Here is a 6155-nt window from a genome sequence, read left to right as displayed (position 1 = left end):
CCATCTCCATCATCAATCCTTTTGATTCGATGGACGATATTTCTCCCTCATCCAGCTCATCGATTCGCCACGCAGTCCACGTTCCTTGACCATTCCGTGTACGTGAAGGACGAAGGTGACCGAACTATCAGTACCAGTCGCAATTACTTCCCAGAAACCACATTTAATAGACAATATGGCCGAGGAGGAAAAGGACAGAGCATGAGCATGTAACTGCATTTAGTAGTTATGGAACTTCATTGATACGAACACTCCAGCTACCTGAGAGGAAAGCAAAGCACCCGAGAAGATCAGATTCACTCACTGAGACAAGTAAACGCACTCAGAGGCTCCAACAGGCAGTTAAATGCTGTTGGTGGTCAATTATGACCCCTTCATACCTAGAATGGCTAAGTGCCTTTGTAATGAAACTCTATATATACCCACAAACAAGATGTAATCAGGATTGATGGTTGATGTTTTGGTGTAAGGTTCAACTTCTGGAGACTGTAACTATTTTGACAGTTGCAGCGTCTCGTTTTCATTTTCAGCTAATACAAGCTTCTTTTGCTGTTAATTGCTCACTTTTCACTTATCTTCTCTTCCAAGCAGTGCCTGATATGCTGTATTCCTGAACTCTTGATGTTTAGCATCAGAGTAGCTGTCATCCTAGCTCTGTGTTAAAATCTAGTATGTATCATTGAATAAGTTATTCAGGTTTCCCTTCTTCTAGTGCTAGAGAGCTATCATCCTGTCTGTGTATTAGGAGATTAGATTTGCAGACTTCTTTACTGGTTGTAGCCGACCATCACATGGTCTTGTGCATCTGCTGGTGTGGTCAGTATTCTCCATATTCACCCAATCCTTAAACTGCGAGTAATTGGTGGTCTAAAGCCTTGTAGTCTGGGGGTGTTCACGCATGTCTAGAGTTAAGCAAAGTAGAAGTGGTTGTCTGGCTTGGAAAAGCATCATTCCTTCCATTCATCCATTTGCAACAATAAGTTGAATTTATGTGTTCCCAGGCATCTCCGAACTACAACCTAGGAGAGTTTCTTGGGGCGTTGACATAATTGGCGCCGTTGCCAGGGAGAGGAGATTGAAGCTCAACTTCCCTGGGAGAACGACACAGTTCCAACTTTGATGATAGATAAAGTCTGGACATATTTCTGGTTGTAATCATCTATCTGGCGACTCTACTGGAGGACCAACCTTTGGCGACTCCATACTACAGTTCTGGCTCATTTTGAGAGGCATACTCGGAGAAATCCTCAGAAATCACCAGCTGACCCAGTGCCTGACCCTGAGAAGATTGTCAAGCAAAGAAAAACATCCCAAAAAGGAGCATCAGGATCAGGTAAGCCTAAACAATCTTATGTATCTCTGCAAGAGAAGGTTAGAGCTGAGAATGTACAATTTGAATATATAGAGTCTAGTTTTCGTAGTGAAGAAATACCCTTAGAGATTCATAAAGCTCCTTGTTCAGTAAGTTCCCCTTTGTATCTCAGTCCAAAGAAAGCCTCCCATGCAGTCCATCATTTTCCTTTATCCCTACCCTTCATTCCTCAGTTCCCTGTCACCCAAACGACCAGTACTCCTCCATCTACCTCAGTAATGGCAGGCCAACAAGCTCCTACTAAGATGGAAAGAATCATAGCTGCTAGGTACGGACCTCTGGTTTTGCATGTTCCTTTGAATGCCATGCTTGCGGGAGAATACCAGAAATACATGCCTAAATTCATTGGTACAGAAGGAGTAACAACGGAGGAACAACTTGAACCTTTTTATAGTTATGTTGATAACCTAGATATCAGTGAGGTTGATGTGTGGATGAGAGTATTTGTCCAAAACCTTGATGGAGAGGCTAGAAAATGGTTCAGAGAATTGGCCCCTAGGTCTATAACAGACATTGAAGCATTAGATGATGTATTTTTGAAGCATTGGGGAGATAAAAAGGACCTGCTATATTACCATACTGAGTTTGGAAGCCTCAAGAGGGAAAATGGGGAATAATTGCCTGATTTTAATAAAAGATTGAATCGTATGTATAGTAAGATACCGGCTGAAGTAAAGCCTCCCCCCACCTCTGCCAGACTCACCTATGCCAATGCTTTCGACTATGATTTTTGCCTGCTATTGAGAGAAAGAAGATGTGCTACTCTGACCAAAATGCAGGATGCAGCCCTAGAGGTAGAATCTAATATCCTGGCTGCCGAAAAGCTCAAAGGTCATGCTGATAGAAGGAGATAGATAGGTGAGGCTTCTTCTTCCTCTGCTTCATCTTCAGAACCTAAGTTAGACAAAATGACTAAAATGATAGAGTCATTGGCTGCTGAAATATCCAAGCTGAAGGTTGAGCAGAGTTTTGGAAAGGCAAGGCTTCTAAACACATTTTCTACAAGAAATCTGAATCCATTCAGAAGAGTAAATGAACCATTGCAGATCATTCAGAGGGGTAAAGAAGTCGGTGAAGAACAAAAGGTTAAGGCTCCTTTCCAAAACATAGTCATGGAGGAGGAGCAGTTCGAAGAAGAGGATGAAATCCACTGCATGAAAGATAAGGGCAACTCTACCTTCTTGACATCGGTTGCCTATGAAGAATCATTACTCCAGGACTAGACCAATCAAGAGTGGGATAGAGAGACTGTTCTGCAGACTGATGAACAATGAAAATATAATCTAAGGTCAAGAACAAGCAATGTCAAGGAGAACCCTGTCCAAAGAGCTGCTGTCCCCACAGAGCATCAGAACATCAAACAGAAAAAGCCTGCAGCTGATCCAGTCATCCTTAAAGCACCAGCTCAAGAGGTAAGATGCCCTGACAGGTCCTCTGCCCTTTCAGTTTTGAATAAGAAGTCCAGAAGTTAAAAATGTCTGTACCTCTGGTAGAACTTTTAAAAAGTGAAGTTTTTAGAAAGCCTATACTTGATGCTCTTGAGCTGAAAGCCACACAAGCCTCCACTGACTATGTAAATCTGCAAGATGATAAACCTACAATTGTGCTGAGCCCAATGACTGAACCTGTTGATGATAATTCTCCATTGTTTTATGTCTCCTTGACCATTCATGACAAAATCCTCCACAACTGCCTGCTGGACACAAGGGCCAGCCACAATCTAATGCCCAAAGTTGTCATGGAAGAGTTAGGCCTTGACATTACCAGACCTTATCATGATCTATTATCCTTTGATTCAAGAAAGGTAAAATGTCTGGGATTGATCAAAGATTTAGCTATCACCCTAACTCAGCTGCCCATGAAGAGCATGATGATGGATATTGTGGTAGCAGATGTTCCCCCTAAGTTTGGCTTGCTACTTTCTAGAGGGTGGATTAAGAGGCTGGGTGGAACATTACAGAATGATTTATCTTATGCCACTGTCCCAGTTTTTGGAGGGGAAAGCAGGAGATTATATAGAGAGGCACAGCTGGCCTACATCATCAGTGATGAAAAGAATCCTACTAATCATCCCATATATGCCATGGACACTGACTTTAGAGCATGTATTCTCCAAATTGATGAAATCCCCAGGAGGCCTCATTGCATCTCAAGAAACAAATAGGTCAGGCCATGGAGGAGCAAGGAAGTCATGTTTGGGAGATGTTCTTTGATGGAGCATGTTCAAGGGAATCTGCAGGAGTAGGGTTGGTGCTGATATCTCCAAAACAAGAAAGCACACATCTGTCTTTCAAGTTGATTTTCCAAGTTACCAACAATATAGCAGAGTACGAGGCTCTGATATTGGGTCTTAACGCAGCTAAAGACAGAGGTATCAAAAACATAAAGGTGCTTGGAGATGCTGATCTCATCATTTAGCAAGTGAACAAAACGTTTCAAGCAAAACACCCAAGGCTGAAAGCATAGAGAGATGAGGTATGGAGATTCAAAGACTCTTTTGATAGTTTTTGTATCTCATACATCCCTAGAGTAAAAAATCATCTTGCTGATTCCCTTGCTGTGTTTTCTAGTATGTTTATTCCTCCCGTGCCTCCCAAACTAGCTTATGAAGTTCAGATGAAATATAGACTATCCTTACCTGATAATGTCCAGCATTGGAAAGTTTTTGAAGATGATGATGAAGTGAATAGGTTTCTACAAGTCATTGGTGAATTCTCTGAAATGCAAATTGATCAAGAAAATGAAGCCTTGGAAGAAAGCTCCCAATCCCAGCTAAAGAACAAAATTGGCAAAAATAGCATTGTCCAGTTACCCAGCAATCATATACCTAAAGGCCTAGTTCCCTTAGAAAAGCTGTTTGACCAAAATGATGTGCCTTATAAAGCTGCCCAAAAAGAAGATCAATTTGTAGTCCATAAGCATAACATAGGAAGCCTAGATCATCCAAAGTATATAAATTTGTCCACCCATCTATCTGCTGCCCAAAGTTTTGAGTACTGCAATCTAATGAAGCAATTTGCTGATGTTTTTGCCTGGGAATATAGTGACCTGAAGACTTATGACAAAAAGATCATCCAGCATAAAATTACCTTAGAGAAAGACACCATCCCTTTCAAGCAAAAGCTGAGACCCATAAATCCTTTGCTCCTCCCTTTGATTGAAAAAGAGATCAAGAAGCTATTGGCTTTTTATTCATAGTTTGTCTCAGATATTCAAAATGGGTAGCCAACTTGGTAGTGGTGAGGAAGAAAAGTGGAGAAATCAGACTCTGTGTTGATTTCATAAACTTAAACAAATGCCCCAAGAAAGAAAATTATCCTCTACCCAAGATGGAGCATTTGCTGCAGAAAGTCTCAGGAGCCAAAGTGATGTCTTTCCTGGATGGATTTTCAGGGTATAACCAGGTTGTTTTACATCCAGATGAACAAGAAAAGACTGCATTCACCACCCCTTGGGGCACCTTTATGTATTCTAAGATGCCTTTTGGGCTGACAAATGCTGGAGCCACCTTTCAGAGAGCTATGGATATAGCATTTGCAGGAGAGAAGGATAAGTTTGTCCTTGTCTACCTAGATGATATAACAGTATACTCCAGTAGACATCAAGACCATTTGCAGCATCTGAAGAAAGTGTTTCTGAAGTACAGAAGGTTTGGGATTTCAGTCAATCCTAAAAAATAATAGTTTTCTTTGAAAGAAGGCAAGTTTTTAGGACATGTTGTTTCTGCTACAGGTGTCAAAATTAACCTAGAAAGAGTAAGAGCAATATAGACCTTGTCTCTCTCGAGATCAAAGAAGGATATCCAGTCCTTTCTGGGCAAGATAAATTTTGTAATGAGGATTATCCCAAAATTTGCAGAACTTGTAAAACACATCACCTCCATGTTGAGGAAAGGGTCAGAAATCAAATGGATTGATGCAGCGAGAAGATCTTTTGAATCCATAAAAAAAGATATTATTGAAGCTCCTACTTTAAGCAACCCAGATTATAACAAGGAGTTCCATATATTTTCGTTTGCCTCTAATGACACCCTTGCAGCAGTTTTATTGCAAGCAGATGAGGAAGGTTCTAAGCATCCAGTGGCATTTTTCAGCAAAACCTTAAGGGATGCCGAGCTGAGGTATGATATCATTGAAAAACAAGCATACACTCTTATCAAATCTTTGAAAGCTTTTAGAATTTACATTTTGCATTCCAAGGTAATTGCGTATGTGCCCTCTACCTCAGTAAAAGAAGTCCTAACACAACCAGATGTTGATGAAAGAAGGGCTAAATGGATTGCAAAGCTTATCGAATTCAACATAGAGTTGAAGCCCGCCAAGGTGGTTAGAGGTCAGGGCCTTGCTAGACTAATGGCTGAAGAAAATTGCAGGATGTTGGACATGAATTTGATAAGCACGGATTCATAGGGTGGTCAGACAGAAGAAGAAACAGTTGAACCAGGGCAAAACCAGTCATTGGCAGAAAATCTAGCTTCTTGTGAATGGTATTCTACAATAGTTAAATTCTTGCTGAAGCTAGAAGTTCCTCCAGCCCTTAGTTCAAGCCAAGCCAGAACTATCAAGCTCAGGGAAGCCAAATATTGCATTTATGAAAAATTGCTCTATTGGAGGGACCCCTCTAGGATCCTTTTGAGGTGTCTGGACAAAGAAAAATCCATGGAGGTTATGCGGCAGTTTCACTCTAGCATGTGTGGAGGACACCACTATTGGAAAATTATAGCCCACAAGATCCTCATAGCTGGGTACTACTGGCCCACCTTTTTTTCTGATGTCTTTTCATT

The sequence above is a fragment of the Pinus tabuliformis genome, chromosome X (assembly GCF_031772625.1).
Source record: "Pinus tabuliformis cultivar Carrire ecotype Pingquan chromosome X, CPIR1, whole genome shotgun sequence".
Taxonomy (NCBI): domain Eukaryota; kingdom Viridiplantae; phylum Streptophyta; class Pinopsida; order Pinales; family Pinaceae; genus Pinus; species Pinus tabuliformis.
Note: the sequence above shows the minus strand (reverse complement) of the source record.